Source organism: Monopterus albus, unplaced genomic scaffold (genome assembly GCF_001952655.1).
Source record: "Monopterus albus unplaced genomic scaffold, M_albus_1.0 scaffold10.1, whole genome shotgun sequence".
In the NCBI taxonomy this organism is placed as follows: domain Eukaryota; kingdom Metazoa; phylum Chordata; class Actinopteri; order Synbranchiformes; family Synbranchidae; genus Monopterus; species Monopterus albus.
The window spans coordinates 1,925,693-1,944,951 of NW_018127890.1; the positions used below are offsets into that span (position 1 = coordinate 1,925,693).

Genomic DNA, 19,259 nt, shown 5'->3' on the forward strand with positions numbered 1-19,259 from the left:
CTGGCAGCCACTGGTTTGGGGTAGAACAACTGTGGATCAGTGGGTAGAGCGGTCATCTGCCAACCAGAAGGTTGAATCTCAGTGCCTGCAGTCCACATGTTAAAGTGTCCTTGGGCAAGACACTGAACCCCCAAATTGCCCCCTGGTGGCTGGAAAAACCCTTCTTCTAACCTTGTCTAGGTGGCAGGCGGGGCTGATTTACAGACTGTACTTTGACAACACAGTGTAGAGAAGCTAGAATAACAACAGGAGGGCTGTAGGCAGCAGAGAGTCATGGAGGGGGGTGTAGCTGAGAGACACCATGTCCTGTTCCTGGATTTATCAGACAATGTGTAAAATCTTAATTAATACTCTTAATTAGTTGTTGTTACTTCACCCGACATTTGTTGATCACATTGTTTTTTCAGTTTAAATTGTTAATAACAGGCATTTATCTTTATTATACTATTTTTCTTTATCTTGCCATTCATAATCAAATACCTGGGTGTTATTCTGTGCAGAGTTTCTTCAAGAAACATCCACAAAATACAAATTAGAAGTAGTGCTGTGTAACACAACAAGATGGTAAAATTAACCAGTCGCTGAAATTTCCGGTTCTTACTCATGTCTAGACAAGAACATTTAAGAACTAAATTGCTTGTGCTAACAGAGGAACTATCAGATACCTGCTAGCATGCTAACATATGGTCACTGCTAGCAGTCCTTGATGTTAAATACAGTGTGGGTGAAAGAGGAGTGTCGCCCCTTTGAGACTTGTGGTTTCTATTTGCTTTATTCATTCCTCACCTTTGTAAAGACAGCCTGTAATGTATCAGATCTGTTACTAATGGATCTTTATGCTTCAGACATTCACCTTGTTCTAATTATGTTTTCTTGCTACCAGACACTGTGTGCAAAGAGCCGGGGAGAGGTGGGTGGGGGAGTCTTTAGCAGAACCTTTAACTTCAAGCAAAAAGCATCTTTTACTGTCAGACGTGTGCATTCCCTGTGTGTGTTGGTGTCACCTTGATAGAGGAACATACTGAGACATCAAATAAGCCAGAACTGGAGATAAAGGCCTCTGTGTCCAAGAGAATACAGACACAGGTAGTAATGTTTGGTAGTCCTCAACAAGCATCCTGCATACAATATACTGTTAGCAATGCAGTCTTATGATTTAAGTTTTTTTTTAAATTCACTGGTTTATTATTTGTTAGTAGTATTCTCACACCAGGAGAAGCAGATTTACTATCGTTGGTGTGATAGCTGAAATAATGCATTTAGTTATCGTGTTCTGGTATGTAAAAATAAAAACAATCTGTCTGATAGAAGTGATGTGATTACAGGTCAGCATTTTAATACTTTAAAGGCAATAATTCTTACAATGTACATGTAAATAAAATCTGCCACTCATGTAAAGATATGCTTATAAATCACACTGATTTGCATAATGGGGCTGCTATATGTCAAACTTTTAAGGGTCAGCTGTTGATGTTCAACCTCATCTCCATGAAGGCTATGGGCTTAGTTCATTGCAAATGGAATACACTTTCTTGTTTGCTTATTTTTTGTCCACTGAGTATTTCAGTCCATTAATCACTGAATTTGCTAAAATTAGGATTTGTACCAGACTTTCTTTATTTGACTCAACAAACTAAAATTTTTTATGTAGTTAATTTAGTTATTGTTTTTTTTTTTTACAATTGTCAGACAGTGAACTGGTCCCAAATCTTATAATTACAGGAATCTAAAATATGTGGTCTTCCAGGTGAAGTGCCTGACATCAGTGAGCCTTCAAAAATTGCCTTCACATTGAGCCAGAGCATCTGTAAAGTTCAACTGTATCAGTGGCTCTGTCATTTAAACATCATGCTGTCACAGTGCTGTTGCTCTGGACCCACTGCTTAGTTCATTAAGCAAGAATTATATACTGCCTCCTGCTCAGGCCCCAGCCTCTCCAGTGTAAGAGGTCATTTGGTTTCTGTGAAGGACCATTCAGCTGGGACAATTAGTAGTAACTCACACAGGGTTAATGAAGGAACTGGCATGGGATGGCATGTTCCAAAGGAGCAGCCACTTCATTTGGCAGGTGTTTAGAAACCTGTGGGTGTTTGTGCACTACAGTGTTTGTTAGTTGTAATAGTGTTGGAGGAGTTAATGGCTCTGTTAATCTAAAAGTAGGCATTCAGCTTGAATGGTAAACACTATATTGAAAGCAGCAGGTGGCAGCCTAAAATGTTAAATATTGACAGGCACAGCTCTAAGAGGTGATTTATAGTACAGTAACTACAGCCGAGGTTATATCAGTCATGTATTGAACTGTAATGATTCACTTCTGATTGTCTGGGTGTGAGCAGCTTGAGACCACTCTACCCACTGAACTACAGTCACTAATGTTAACAGTAGATCTACTCAGGAATATTAAAGTGAACATTTTGCATTGACTCCTGGGTGAAAGTTTCATACAAGAAAACCGAATACAAATGTTCATTTTGCTGTAGTGTGTCACACGTGAGGTTTGGAGCAGACAGACGAAGTGACCATATTAGATGACAAAAGGTTACAGATGTGTAGGTGGGTGGGGAATGTCTGGTGATTGGGAGGAGGAGACATTAGCAAGTGGAACTGGGAGTCAGGTGGCTGGGACAGGGATAGAAGTCTGAGGATGTCTGGTGGGCAGATTGGAAAGTGGTAGGAGACAACAACATACAGCTGAGATCTACTGCTCTAAGATTTTTTTTTATTTTATTTCACAGCAGATTTCTCCTATGAAAGTCAATCAAGCTGGTGTTTTAAGTCCCTTCCCATTTTTGCTCTGCCAGTAGAATATAAGTATAATACTCCATTTAGACCAAAGAACTTGAATAACAGACAATAACAAAATGGAAATTTTAATCTGAGGCTCAGGAGTGGGACCATGCCTGAACACACGCCTCTTCGTTTCCTCATTACATTTAAACCACCTGTTCAAACTACTCTTCCACTTCCTCTTTTTGACAGACAGCTCGAACACCGTACAGTGCGTGTGATTACTCACCGTGGACTGTTCAATCATGTCCCCTGCCGATGATAAATTTTCTTCTCCATCACAGGATCATCTCAACTTTAACATTTTCAAAGGTAATGCAGCTGATCCTGCTCCAGAACCTTTTGTTCGCAACATGCAGCAAGCCGCCCGCATCCTGCTCAGCAGGCTGCAGGCGCCTCACCTACTTCCCTCACTTTCTTTCAGTTCCATAAGGACTCCTCCAGACTTTCCCTCACAACTACTGTCCAGTCTTCTCTTCCCCTCGCTTCTCTTTTCATCAGACACTGGGCTGCCTGCTAACTTCCTCCTCTTTTCCTGGCACCAAGATGCCATCTGTCCTGTCTCATATTCTGTCCTATCCTTGGGGAACATGCTGTGCCCCCTCCCACTCCACTGGCTCCACTGAGTGGTCTTGTGGGATTCCCCAGCACCATGTCATTGAGTAACGCAGTGACGCTCTGCTGTGGCTCTGCTTTGTCTCCATGTACTTCCTCTCTTGTTCTTCTGGTTGTCTCCACCATAAAACAACTTCTTCTCTGTTCCAGCCGACATTAATTTCTTCACTGAGGCCATCTCTCCATTGGGTTTTGGGGTCATATCAACAAGGCATCAAAAGAATCCAGTCCGTTCTCATCTCTTAGAAGGTTGACAGTGAAATTCTAATTCTAACAAGTAAAGTGCTATAGTTTTCCAGCAGGTCTTCTGCTATTTTAACGTAAATAAAGATCAATATTTCTAGAGGCTTTTGGACACTTTTGGTCTGAACAGCAACAGCTACTGACAAATGTCAGTAGCTGTTGCATAGGTCCTTCATTCTGAACCTATATAATGGTACTACTGTAAGGATTTCCAAACAAACAGAGAAGAGGAGTATCAATGCCGCACACATTTATAAACAGGGACAGCTACAATAGCTACTGTAGATGTGAAATTAGCCAGGTGTAAAATTGTGGATACAACTAGTTTTGTATCACAACATTAATTAGGTCATTTTCACACAGCCTGATCAAAGGTCCCCAATTAGTGTGACTTGAGAAGTTTCATAGTTTGCTTGCAAATCAGCTTTATTTGTGAAGACAGATGGGTGAGCAGATGGAGGTGATGAGCACAAACCACAATCAGCCTGCCACAACTTCCCAGGCATATGCTTAATATGACATGTTACAATTACGCTGTCACAATGGAGCTTAATTTATCTAAACTTCAGGCACCAAGTAGCTGTATCAGGTTGCTCTGACACAGCAGAATGTATTTGTATCTGATTCCAATTTTAGACATTGGTTAGATTGCAAACATCTCCACTGAATAGCAAACCATAATCTTAGTCAGAGAAATCTCTCAAGGATTTATGCCTCATGCATATCACTTAAATGGTCTATGATCATAACGGCAAGTATCAAATTCCACTGTACAACAAACCTTCTTATTAGAGACTTGAAATGCATTATATTCTTCACTTTTTAGCAATAGTTAATGTGCCTAATCACCACAAAGACAGCTAAAGTTTATGTTCTAATTATCATGAAACAAACTGTCCCTATAGCAGTTTCCCTTTTGTCTAACGCTTGTGTAAAGTTTATACTTTCATATCATCTTGGTGCAGACTTACAGCCTCCTTTGTGGAGCATGCTCACAAAGTATATATTAAATTCTTTGGAGATTTATACCTGTCCAGATCATAAAGACATTATTAAGTGACTGCCCCCTTGCAGTTATAACAGAAACATGATGATTGGGTGTGAGTACTGTATATTGGTGACCTACTGGAGTTTGTGTCTGTGTATATGCCCCTACATAAATGTGTTCAATTATGAGATTTTGAAAGAATGATAGTGTGTGTCTGTGTGTGTATATGCCCCTACATAAATGAGTTCAATTATGAGATTTTGAAAGAATGAGTTGAAGTAACTGTACGTATGCATGCCCATTGTGATCTCTCTACAGTTTCCTCACCCCAGGTTCCCGATGGGTGAGTGTAATATGTGACATAGGTTTCCATGACGGTTTGGGGTCGCCTATGTCCCCACCCCTCCACACTGAGGCACTACATCACAGTTAAACTATTTTAAGAGCAGAGCTGTTTGAAGACGTTGTTAAACATAAAGTAGGTTTGACAAAGACAAAAGCTAAAGGGAAGAGAATGAAAAATTGAGACTTGCCGAATGTTTTAACCCCGTACCGTTGTTTCATAACACTCACCCAAATTCTGATGTCCTGTCCATGAAATTTCCATTTTAATTAGTTTCTCGGCTTTGCCAATTCTTCTCATTTAAAAAGATGGTGACAGGAAATGATGTTGTCACTCTGGCTTTGTGTAAATGCAACTCAACTTCATGAACGTATTATTTAATCAATATGATTAATAATTTCACTTAATTTTCAATGATACAATGGTAATAATATTATAATACCTTTCAAAAAATATTCAGGCTCAGCTTTCACAAAAGAAAAAGTGAGAGAGACAACATCATTTCCTGTCACCATCTTTGCTTAACTGAAAATAAACTGATTAAAATTATATTTTTCCTGGACCAGACCAGGTTATTTTTGATTCTACATCTTTAGAAGAGTTTATGAGGATTCAGGACATACCATCAGAATTTGGTTGAGTTTTGAGAAACAACAGTATGGGGTTAAATGTTCAGCATGTCTCAGTTTTGTACATTCCCAGATCATTATCTCTGTGACTTGAGTGTTTGTAGAACATGGGAGTCATAAGCTGGAGCTAAGTAAGGTAAAACTTTAGTATCATTTTACTGGGTAGAAACAAGATAGAGGGACTGTTTTACTGGTCCATGTAACACTTATCTTTTTGGACTTTTATATAAAAAATATTAAAAATATTATATTGAAAAATTTCTTTTATAGATTTTTTTCACATTTTATTTAAAATCAGTTTTCTTCTGACACATTTATCAAACTAATTATGTATTGAGTGGGGTCACCCAAAAAGTATTGAAGCAGTTAGTAGCAAGACCACAGGCACACAGTGACTGCACAAACACACCGGTGAAGGATGGTCTGGTTTTAAACTGTCCTGCAGACGGTGAGGAGATAAAACCACTCCACTTGTCCCTGTCATTTGGTCAGCTTTATCTGAAAAGTGTTTTTTCTCCCTTATTTATTGACTCTCTCTTCTCTATGAAGGTTATACAATGCAGTGCAGACTGGAAATGTTGTTGACCTTACCACCAGCTCGCGTAGCACACACTGATATTTTTCTCAGGGAAAATAACTGTTGCACAGGAATGAAGCATGAATCAAGTGACAGTGTAAAACAGAGGCAGCCAAAAGACGTGAGGATGGAAACATTTACTAAATATACTGTTTGTGTTGCGCAATTAAATATCCTGTTGTATAGTGCTCCCACCTATAGCAACATATATTTTCATGCATAGGAAACAAAATATGTTGGTGGCTGTTGAGAAGAAATAATACTATTGTCCTATTTTTGTGTATCACAGCTTTAATGCTTTGTTCCCTTTACATAACTTTTTATTTTAACACTAAGTGAATTACTAAGTGCGATGTTTGAAAGTCACTGGGAAAATACTGTTACCCTATTTTTGTGTGCTGTGGTTTTTAATACTTTGTTGCTTTTATGTAACTTTTTTATTTTAAGACTAAATGTTCTTTCTGGCTTTTGACTCCTTACTTGACTCCAAAGGAGAGCTGCACAAGAATTCCTATATGCCTAGACTGTCTGCTTATGCATACATGGCAAATAAAAATCTTGACTTGACTTGACTAATTTGACAATATAAGCATTAACATTACATGGATTTTCACCATAGGCTGGGTATAACAACACCAAAACTGATTCATTAAAACATACTGGATGTTGCTTTTATTAAGGATAGTGCTTTTTATTTCTTTCGCTTCCTGTGTGATCAGTGACCTTTGCAGGGTTTGTGCATTGCCTGCCATACTGTAAATGGCATTACCATGTTGCAGTATCGAAGACATCCAGCTGTCTTCTCTATACCTTCCAGTCAATATAGCTGATCAGGTTTCAGCTAGTGTCGTTTCAGTCAGCTGTCATCAGTTTGCTCGTATTCATGGACCCTCTGAGCCAATTATTGACAGCATGTGGAGGGAGGTGAGGGTAAAATAAGCTCGAATTTCAGTGTAAGATTGAGAGAAGATTTGACTTTTGTACTTACTTTATATTTATTTAAAGCTGCAGCAGGTCCATTTCTGCTCCAGTTTGTAGTTCAGTTTAGGGATGTTAATGATAAATCCGGCACACTTGGTGACTCCCCTGCTGGTTTCTATTCCTAGTGAGTGGGTCTTCTGTATGACACCTAAACCTACCATGAGATGGAAATGCGGGGCTATAAACTAAACAAGTGACAGTGAACCTTTCATTTCCTTTATATCTTTTACTGCCCTCACAAGTAGGAGGGCTGGTCAAATTAGCCAGCTTCCCCCAGCCAAAGACCCCACCGGGCAGCATCTGTATTCATCAACGCCATAAGGCCAGACCAATTCTAATATTATTTTATGGTGATGGTATTTTTCATCCAGCCAACCTCCAATAACTTCCAACTTAGATTTTATGTCTTTGATCTTTCTCTCTTTTTTCCCTTTCCATTCTGTGTACTGCTCCTCCTGCTCCCTGTCATCCTCTCTCACACTCCATCTCAACCCTTACTATCTGCTTTATAATTGACTTGTTCTATGGGTTTTGACCCTTTTCTCTCCTTGCCTATACTCCTTCCTTTTCCTTTCTTGTCCTTTCCCTCCTCCCACATCTTCAGTTTTTCATTTATGGCCAGTTGCAGCGGGCTGGGTAATGAAGGCAGTGTTATAAAGTATGGGAGGTGCCTGGGGGCAGGCTCACAGCCTGTGTATCAGCAGATAGAAAAATTGAAATGGGATTCGAATGAAGACAAAAGGGCAAAGACTAGAGGATTAGGTGGTCATGAAACATAGAAATATCCAAGATCAGAAAAATGTAGAAAAATGTTAACAGGAAAGAAGAGAGCCACTGTCGATATGAGATCAGTGTCAGTCTTAGACCAACGTGAAGAGATGAAAAGTGCAGGAGAAGCTGCCAGAAGTGTCAACAGATGAATACCTTGTCAGTGTAGAAAAGGCACCAATTTTATCATCACTTGATGAAGCAATGATTTAGCTCCAGATCTGTTTTCATCAGTTGTTTTTATCAGTCTGAGAAAAAAATCGAGCTTGAGAAGAGAATGACTTGAAAAAGAGAGAATTAAAAGTTAGCAGAGAAAGAGCCAGAGCTCTGGTTGAACTCCGCTCATTGTTTGCAAAATCAGGTCTGGACTTTGTACAGAGTTTCCCTTTCACAAATATAGGCCAAAACAGGAGATAGTCCATGCCAGACATGTTCTTACCTGATGGGAATTCTTCGTTTGGTTTAAGCCAAATGTGGGGTGGCCTGGGTAGAATGTGCAAGAGGTGAGAACTGTTGTGGTCACGTAGTGGGTTTGTCGTTTGGTCATAAAAATAAAAAAAAAGTCTCTTGCTATACCTAGAATTTTTCTGACAATTTCAACATTGGTCCTTAACAACAGACGTTCCCAAATCTTGTCATGTCTCCAGTTTGACTGGTTGGGTCTTCATTGTAAATTTTTACTTTTTATTTCAACTTTTATTTGTAAGGGGACATGTACAATATTAAACACAAATGTAAACATGTGTTTCATCCTGAGAAGATGATCCCCGTCTCGGTAGAAAAAGTATGGCAGGACAGAAAAAAAAAACTGTTAGATTTTAAAAGAAGTAAAGAATATAAGCCTAGCAAAAATTTTGAAATGGGTGTCAGGTGGGTGCACTACTGTAGTCCCGAGGTGTTAAATATTCTTAAGACTGGGCTAGCTCAGCACTTTGAGAGTGCAGGCAAAGCCACACAAATCAGTCCGGAGGCAATAACCATCGAAGCCACAGCCAGGTGAAGTTCTCGCTCAAAGCATTGCCTAATAACGTAAGAGGTTCACTGTGGGCAGGTTTTAAAATAACACTTTGAGCATTGTTGGTGGCCTGAAAAGCTATATTTTGATTTAGAGTAGATCCTCCATGGCAGAACCTGACTTCTGCAAGAGGGGGACTCATCCATGTCCTTTCTGTAAGGTTTTCACACATTTAGGTTTTATCGGGTTCATTTGATATTGTAGTATTAGTTATCTGGCCAATTTAAAGATGGAGACTTGTAACACAAGTAAATAACATATTGGCTACCAGACATGTGTGTGCGTGTGCCTATACACAATGGTGTGATGGGTGTTTCGGTAGCTCTTATTTTATTGTCACATCTAATTTAACCATAGGTATTGATTTATTCTGCCAGTTACAAGTGTTGTATATTGCACTAATTTATATATAGAATTTCACAGGTGCAGTATTTATCAAGTAAATTAGATTGTACTCTGATACAAGCACCCATGGATGGGCTCATAATATTGCATTAGTTTGAAAAACTCCCCATGACCTGAGTCTGACCCTATAAAACACTGTGAAGGCCATATGCTAAGCTCCCTCATCTCCACAGTAAACACTGTAAATATGAATGCCATATCAGTCAAAAGACACAATGAGACATTTGTACTAGGGCAGTGGTTTTCAAAGTGTGAGGCGCGCCTCTCCTTGGGGGGCATCAGAGGACTTCAGGGGAGGCACAGCATGAGTAACTAGAAAAAAAACCAGAAAAAACGAATGAATGAATTTTCATGGATTGGTCCTGATGATGCTTCACTGTGCATCATATGCAAAGCAATGCTTACTAAAGACAGTATGAGACCACGTATGCTCTGGCATCATACTAAGATCAAATATCCAGGTTTGGTGATCAAGACACAGGAACTGTTGATAGGAAGCTAGCAGAATGGCAGTCACAGAGGCACTGTGAACACCAAGGCAACCAAAGCAAAAGATGTGTACATTTGTTGTTGTGGAACATACAACGGGCTGTGACAGTAAAGGTACTGTTACGACGAGCTGTGTGTGAGTTGTTTAGGACCCAGTAAATATGCAGATTCGGACCCATGTTAGACAAGAAAAACGTATTTAATGCTCCACGAAAACAAACAAAACAGAGTCTCGTCCGCTGATCCTGGGGCAGCTGGGCACACTGAGTTGACTGGACTACTGTCTCCCGGGGTGAATGAGAGGCGTTGCTCGCTACATAAGAACAGAGAGAGAATTTAAGAACAAGCAGCAGGTATGGTATAGATTGTTTCTGGTAGTCACTCTGGGGACCTGAACAGCTGAGTGCGCCGCAGGCCCAGGGAGTAGTCCAGGGAGGGGGAGACTGGTGCCAGAGATCTCGGGTTCGGTGTGTGGGTCCCCTGATGAGGCAACGCTGGTAGCTGAGCGGTGCGACGTAAGATGGTGGTGCTGTCCCAGGATTGCCTTGGAGCTCTGAGAGGAGGAGCAATTCACAAAAAGCAGTCCAAAAACCAAAAACTCCTTTAAATGTGAGAAGGGCACGAAAACCGATACAACAGAACAATGCGCAATAACAGTTCACAACGTTGCGAAAGGAGCGCAGATCAAACAACGGTCCATAAACTTGAGGCCTTGACATGAACATGAAACGTGGTTACCAACAGGATAACACATAATAATCTGGCGACGAGGACGCACCAACGCTGACCCTATATACTGCTCCGATAATGGAGAGCAGGTGTGCCTCGTCGCCTGGAATGCACCCTCACCTGTGCGGGGGCGGAGCTGCTGGAACCACCTGTGCCTGCTACCGAGGTACATGGGGCGGCCCGGGTCACGGACGTAACAGGTACATTTTTTTGGGTGGGGGTGGGGCTGTTTTCGCAGTCTCCTCTGAGATCCATACTATGAAAAGGGCACGTTCACTGAAAAGGGCAATGATCCATGAAGGGACAACTGGGACTACTCAGGTCTATATCGTGTTATACGCTCAGATCTCTCCTGGAAAAGGCTTTACTGTTTGAAGTAGCATAAAAGACAAGTCTACTATTTTTAAAAAGTTAATAATGCTTTTTGACTTGTCCAGGGTGGACCCTGCCTCTCGACCGATGTCAGCTGGGATTGGCGTCAGCTCCCCCACAAATCTATTCAGGAATAAGCGGTATAGATAATGGATGGATGGATAATAATGCTTTTCCTTCTAAAAATTATAATCAATGTTTTTCATCACCTGTTCAATATTTGTCATGTAAGCAGGTGGGTTTCGGTGTCTTGCTTGAGGGCAGCCTGGTAGGTCTTGTAATCAGCTCCTGCTGAGAACTGCCCAACCTCTGACCTGTGGGTTATAAGATACTCTTGGTTTAATTGTTGAGGGAATGACATTAATAGACATTGAGTTAAATTTGCCGTATAGCTTGTGGCCCAATAAAACCACACATGTACTTGCCACATCTTTATTTATTACCTCAACTTCAAAAATGCTTGTATCCCGTGGTGGATTTTGAACTGCTTAACTGTGTATGTGTGAGCACATGCTTGGTGAATTCTGTACTTGTCGTGACTAACAGAATACAGGCAAACAGGCAGGATGAGTAAGGTTGATGTCAAGACCATGACAGCAATAAAAGTTGAATATGGTCAGTTTAGCTATGTGGGATTTCCACAACCTATTCAGTTAATATCCACTGAGCTGTCAGTATATTCATGTAACTGGAACATAATACCAGAATGACTCAAATTTATTTATTATTTTTGATAAAATTGTGACTTGTGTCATTTTGATACAATGTCTGTCCTCTACAATGTTATTTTTAATGCAACATGATGCTTTATCACTGCATATATCGCCTAGCATGTAATTTTACGGTATCTAAATCTACTCATCTTCTACAGTACTGTGTGCTTCAAACCAAAAAAGTGACTAAAACTATCCCAGCTACTGACTGAGACTAATGCATCCTGAGTTTTCAGGCCCGTTATTACCTCGGGAGTCTCCTCACTCTTGTTTATTTATTTGTTCACCAGCTCCTATTAACCATGAGACAATGAAAGTGAAGCTGTGCCAAAATACCACTTTAGTATCTGAGCAGGAATCCATAGAAGTGGTGTGAGTTGTTTTAATAAAGGCAGATTGTGTAGCTTGCCTCCGATTATAATGTTTGTCCCACAACACAACACAATAAAACACAAGCAGTTTAATAATTTTAAGAGCAGTGGCGGCTCATATAACTTTGTGTCTGTGTTTATATGTGTTCTCCATGCGCTATATTGCCGTGGTCCACATTGCCCTGCACGCCACAGAGCTAATTAAAGCCACAACAAGCCAAGGGGTTTTTCATCATACATTTGTCGCACTCACTGATGTGTGTTTGTGTGAGGGAGAAGCATCTGAATGTGTATAAAGTACATGTGAACTGACACAGGTGTAAAAAAAAAAAAGCAGCATGTTTCTTTTGTCACCTTGAAGGAGCAGTTACACACATCATGCTGTTTTCTTTGAACCCAGCATTAAAATAGTGTTCACACTGGAATGCATGAAAACCAGCTGTGGCACCATGATGCAGGTGTGCACATGACCACACTATGAGGAGGAAGGGCATTCTTTATCCTCTCTGCTCCCCATGGAAAACATCAGAAGACACTTAAAAAGACACAGGAGGACCTTCTTGTTTTTGCCCTCAGGGCTGCAGCGAGGGAGCTGAGCGTCACATGTTGTTTTGGCCATGAGGTATTTGTTGTTGAGTGCATATTTGTGTGTAGACATATGTGTGTCTAGATGCGTGTGTATGTGTTATTGCAGAACTGTGTGTGCCCTTGTGTAAGATTTTGTGCGTGTTTTTGCTGTGCGTGTGTTGTTTTAGGCTGAGTGAACTATTTCTCTTGTCCCTTAGCACCCTCTCTGCTGCCACTGCTGCTGCACAGCTACACCACCACACTCACAGTAAATAACCATGTCCAAATTAGTCTTTTTATGGCCTAAAATAATAGAGTCATACCATCATGAATGTTTAATAGCATTTCCCAGGCTCTTTGCTGACAAAAGCATAATTAAGGCTTGAGCGTAATATGCTGGCTCAACGAAAACACACCATTTTCAGTAAATTCACAAGAAGATTCATTTTGTAATTCTTCTTAACACAGACTCCTGTGTCTTGCTGTTAATCCTAACACCCCAAGATTTAATACAAGATGCTATGGTCTTTGCATTCCTTGCCATTATCAAGAAAGTTAGAGGATGACTGCAGTCGAAAGTGAAGAGCTGTGTGCTCAGTTTTTTATTAGCTTAAAGAACAAGTCCAGTCAATTTCTATATTGATAGTATTTTCAGCAATCACCATACAGAGACTAAAATGGACAATAGATTGCCTCTGCTCATGATTAATGTCTGTCAGCTGTCAGTCCTGGTTTAGCTTGTTTGTCTGTGCAATAGATCTCCGTTGTTGTTTGAAAACGATTAAAAACACATCAGAGAAACACACCATGCACCTCAGAGCTCTGAGCAACAATAATTTCCTGAAATTAGTATGAGTCATAGTCAACTGCACATGCGCACGACCTTACCTGAGCTCTCTGCTTTGTTTACCTTCCGCTAGCTCCTCATACTCAGTTCTGATGTTTGCTAATGAAGAAGCATGTAGCTTCTTGTCAACCTGAACCAGAATGCTGTGGCTTTTCATCAGGAATAATTGTGCCCTCAGCATTTGTACCAGTTATCCATCCATCCATCCATCCATTATCTATACCATTTATTCCTTAAGAAGGTTTGGGGGGTGGACCCAATCCCAGCTGACTGGCGGGGTCCACCCCGGACCGGCTGCCACCTTTTTCCAAAGACCACAGTAGTAGTAGTCATTATTATTATATACAGTAAGCATGGCAAATCATTGTTTTTCCAAAAACTTTCAATCAGTGCTTCCCTCAAGTAAGTTTGTTTTCTATATACTGCAGTGTCACTGAGCTACTGTATTTCTTTTTGACAGTATATTTCTGGCCACCTTCTTCCTGCTCTCTCCTCTTTGTGTTTTCATTTGTAATGTAATATCACCATCTTTGTCTATCAGGGCTGTAAATCACCATTTTCATCACGATACGATCCTGTATCGATTCTTTATGCCAGCGATCCGATGTTGACCGATACCTAAAAATAAGCCTTGACTTGATTTCGGCTTGATTCAGGGCCTGAGATCAATATCAAGCAATATTATCTGCCTGTTTCACACACATATTTTTATTAACTAAGATGTAACAGAAGTATAATTTTAAAAAAAATGATTGAGCTCCTCTGATCATTTTCATTGGTATTTAAATGCAAACAATGATAACCTTCCAATTCAATAAACCTTTTTGAGATAGGAAGCATTTACACTGTCATACATACATAAAACACTGGCAAACATATTTCCTACATTGCAGTGGGAGTTATGTTTAAAACGTAACATTCATACTTACTGTTATGTGTGTCCTTTTTAATCCAGAACATTTCCATACCCACAATTTGTTTTTGATGGGAAGTCTTACTTTATCTGTGTATTTTTCCTAGCTGATACAGGTCAAGGCCAGTTCTCATAGAAAGCATTTTGTCACTTGCCCCTCTCACACAACATATACAACTCCAATTTATCAAATGTGTCCGTCCTCACTGGCTCTGAGACATGATTGTGATACATGTGTTACCGCTGGGGCGTTTAACAAAGCATAATCCCCACACAGCGTTTGTCCAGTCACTGTCTTGCTGACAGACGAACAGCTGTTCTGACAACAGTGATTCTGCATGGAGGTCAGAGTCGGTGTGGACTGAAGGGATCAGACACTTCAGTAGCTTAGCCCCTGCTCACGTCCCTGCTTACAAAACATTGATGTTTACGTTTTGCATCGATGCCATCAGATCACTAGGTTTTTGATTGATGAATCGATCCAGATTGATGGATCGTTACGCCCCTACTGTCTATTTATGTTTTCTCTCTGTCTTTCTCTCACTACTTTGCTTTTATTTAATACTCTATCAACTTTTTACCTCCAGTTCCCTTTCTCCCATTGTACTAACATAATTTCACAGGCACAACAGTTCAGTGCGTGATAAACTAAAGGAAAAACCTGAATAAATGACAGGTCTCTTCCAGGATGACAGTGCCCCCATCCATAGGACGCAAGGGGTCACTGAATGGTGTGATGAGGATGAAGTGATGTGAATCATATGCTATGGCCTTCAAGATGTCTGCATACCTTCAGTTCTTTATGATTATACACCTCAAAAATGTCTCCAAAATAACCAGAGTATCTGTGGCAATGATGATTTACTGAGAAGCAATCCATCCTGGCTTTCAGAGATGACCGAGTGTGTTTTTGTAACAAGTTGACCTCTGCTGGGTGCTTTCCCCTGCAGGTAGACGCCCTGGACTCCAAATCCTCTTTGATTTCCAATAACATGTCCTGTACACTAATAGCGCTCTAGGAGTATATGGCCATTAGGGGACCAAAGAGAAGATGACAGGTTAAATTGACTGTGAGCGTGCGATGGAGGAGAATGAGGTGTGGTGTGATGTGGTGCGTGTGTGCAGTGTGGTGTGTATGTGTGTGGGTGGTTGGGTGAGGGGATGTGATTGTGTGAGTAATAACAGCTCTCTGTTGTACAACACAGAACAGCAAGTGTATTATTACTAATAAACAGAACAGTAATCACTGCAATTCACTGAAGGTCACTGTAGAATATATTAATTTTCAAAACAAGTCAGACAAAAACTGTATAGGAGAAAAAAAGAAGACAGGGAGAGATCATCCATCCATCCATCCATCCATCCATCTATTATGTATACCACTTCTCCTAACGAGGGTCTCTGGGGGGCTGGAGCCAACAGCGAGAGACCAACACACAATATTCATGCTTAACAGATATGATAAGGAGCATGTTCCACTCAACACAAAACAAAATGGTTGAACAGGTGATTGTCTTTAGGAGGTTACTGGCACTGGAATCAAGTCAATTAATAACCTGCACCACAGAGGTTAAGTTACAACTGGTGCTTGTTGGTTTTTTGTTTGTTCACAACAAAGCTCAAAACGTTAAGAATGGGATGATTGGGATGAAATTCTTTGAAGAGGTACAGCCCACAGAACAATCCATTCAATTTTGGTGCTGACAATTAATTTTGATTCAGGAATTTTTACAATAATACTTCAACCTTATCGATATTTTAGTTTCTAACATCATACACAAAGCCTACAGTGCTTGGACAAAAATTGCACAGTAACATCCACCTAAGATCTACCAGGCACCAAAGTATGATCTTGATCCAAGTAATATTCCAGATCTGCTGATCCAGAATTTTCAAATTTATAGGGCTCACAGAAAACCTGTTACTGTGAGACAACAAATAATGCAGACCTGCAAATTCTAGCTGGTGTCAACAGATCTGATGTATCTTCAGAACTGTCTGAGCTAGATCCTGAAGAAAACTGCTACTACTAAAATATAGTTATTTTAATAGCTTTAATGCATCTGACACAGGACATGATCTCTAGTTCTCTACATGAAAATCGGGTGTTTGTTTGACTCATCCATGCCCCCCAACCACCAGCGTCTAGTGTTTTTGACTTGTAAAGCTCTAAACTGTATGCCTTCAACAGACACTACATGTTAGTTTCCATCTCCTCAGCTGGTGGCAGTAATGTACCATTTTCTTGCTTGACAACCGCCATAAAACACCAAGAACAAGAACATGAAGACAGACAATGGTCTGCGATACAACAAACGTTGCCATGACACAATTTCACAGCCGTTATTGTGACACTACTACGTTTTACACTGTGGACCAACATAGCTATTATTGCTGTAAGACTGGGCTGAAAATACTCTATTTAAAAATACACTGTACCTTGTTTATACCCATGTTTTTGCTCACTCTTAGCCTTACGACTGCCGTGTTGCACTGAGGTCCATAAGGAATGACATTTTGTTCCCTTGTGCATATGCCAAACATACTGTATGTGGAAGTGACAACCTAAACCTGAATTTGTTGGGTGTTGTGTCATGGACATTTGAATGTAACTGACACATGTATGACTGATGAAAAGCTCAAAAATATGGAGTTTGCCAGGTAGGAAACAGCTTTCCATTGAAAAAACGGCTTCTAGAAAAGAGAGTCCAAACATCTTTCAGTCTGCACTAATAAGCAATCATCACACCAACTATTGAAAAAGCAACCAACTCTGTTTGTCTTTTCATTTTTGCACACAGACTGAAATCACTTCCTCTGGCTATCAACCACACACACATACTGTACATTATCACAAACACACAAGTGAGTGCACACAGCCACACACAGGCAGAAAAGCCTGTGCATACAGAGAGCCACAAACAGAGGCAGAGTTGCTCTTTGATCCAGCTCCACGTCTCGTCAATTATTCAGCATTCTGCTCATAGACATTGCCTTAAAGATGGCATAAAACATGCACAAGGCCTACATTTGGAAATAACGAGACCATTGGCTGTGTTTGAAATGTAGCATTCAGAAGTAAAAAGGCAGATTTTTTTCTACTCAGTTTTTTGGTATAATAATGAAAATTGCTTTTGGTTTTTAACCTCACAAATCTTTTGTGTCTCTTTTCATTAAACCCCTGGTCTTTAGCTCATAAAAGCCAGTGATTGAAAACAACAGTGCAGTATAAAGCAAGAAGAGTGAAACTGTTTCAGCAATATTAATAGCTTTGTACACAATCAGATGGATTAGATATATACTCTTGGGACTATGAATAACAGGACTACAGAATCAGATTTGAGAGCTTAATCCAGGTCAGATTTTTCCACTGGGGTTTGTCTGAAAGATTGTCCACGGCAAATATTTTGAAGGTGCACGAAACAAGGTGCAAGTTCTCTTCAGTTTGCAAATTAGAATTTGAGAGTGCAGGAATGGACTTGTAAGAGCAGAATCAGATTTGAGAGCAAGGGAGGATCCTCGCTGCTTGTTCAAAATCATCTGTTAAACACACAATTCTGTCCTCCCTTGCTCTCAAATCTGTTTCTGCTCTTACAAATCAGTGCCTGCATGCCCTCAAAGTCTGATTTGCAAACTGAATAGCGCTTGGAACATGTATTCTGCGCTTCCGAAACTGCTGGCATGGACAATCTATCACACAAACCCCAGTGGAGAAATCTGAGAGCGCAGACTCGGATTTGAGTGCATACGCGGCCAGGATTAAGCTCTCAAATCTGATTCTGCTCTTACAAAACTGTACGCTCTCAAATGCAAAAATTATTAGAACTTCTGATTTGCTCTTAAGCTCCAGAGGTGTCACTTTTTATCGCCTAGTATTAATTTTAGAAAAAATACGTTATTGTGAACTTTATCCAAACACCTTTGTCTATTTTAAGGGCCACGCTTTATGGCAGAACTACAGTAAAACGTGTTTTTGTCAGCATGACAGTAAACAGCAGAAGACAATGTCAGACCCCAGTCTAGCTTGAAATTTCGAGGTGTAGATGTGCATTAAAAGCTGTGGCTAATAAAAGCAGTGCAGTGCAATTGATCTAAGCTGTGTACAAAGACAGGACTTTGGGGAAATCAAAAGCTTCATTAAAGTTTCATATTGTATTTCTGTACACTTGCAGTTTCATCTTGTTTCTCTATTTACTTAAGAGACCATACTGAGTAAAGTTGAACTCACCCTGGGAGTTTGGATTTCAGAGGTTTTAACAACACAATTGTCATGAAAAAAGAAAGTATTGTCATCAGTTTTTCCACTGGTTAATGTTAGTTTTGTTTCTTTTTTTTGCAAAAAGTATCATATTAAAGATGGAAGAGGGAAGTTTTTTACCTTCATGTTTTTAAAGCATGCAATAATAACCAGTCAGTATGTGAATATGTGGCCTAAATGTACTATATTATATGTATGGGCAAAATATGCTGCCCATGCAGTGAGAATCCTCTTGCAGACCTGTTTGTCCATTTACACTTGTGTGATGTTTTTGAGAGCCTGCTTGTCTGTATCTGCTTCAGTCTGTTTCAGTCTGTCACTTTCCATTTTCTCCACATTCAACCTTGGTGTCACGAAACAGACAAACAGCAAATAGTCACACTCACTCACTATCTGACAGACACACACTAACAGGGCAGTAGTCAGCTAGGATTCCCCCTCTGCTGCAAATGATCTGGAAAAATCATACAGAAATTCTGTGCCAGTATTGGACAAACACACAATCTTCCCAGATTCGAGTATACAAAGGTACTTGTTCTTTTGCCAGATCTCTTTCACGCACACATGCGCACTTGGCAGAATCAAGAGGTGGATATCGTTTACAGCTGCCCAGGCTGAAGGCCTGTTGCTGACAGAGGATTATAGAGGC

General features: G+C 40.3%; 1 protein-coding gene across 5 annotated transcripts in view; it reads left to right on the forward strand.

The window, feature by feature from the left end:
• mdga1 (MAM domain containing glycosylphosphatidylinositol anchor 1) overlaps nt 1-19,259 on the forward strand; it is a 177,489-nt gene that overhangs the window by 89,541 nt on the left and 68,689 nt on the right. The window lies entirely within an intron of this gene.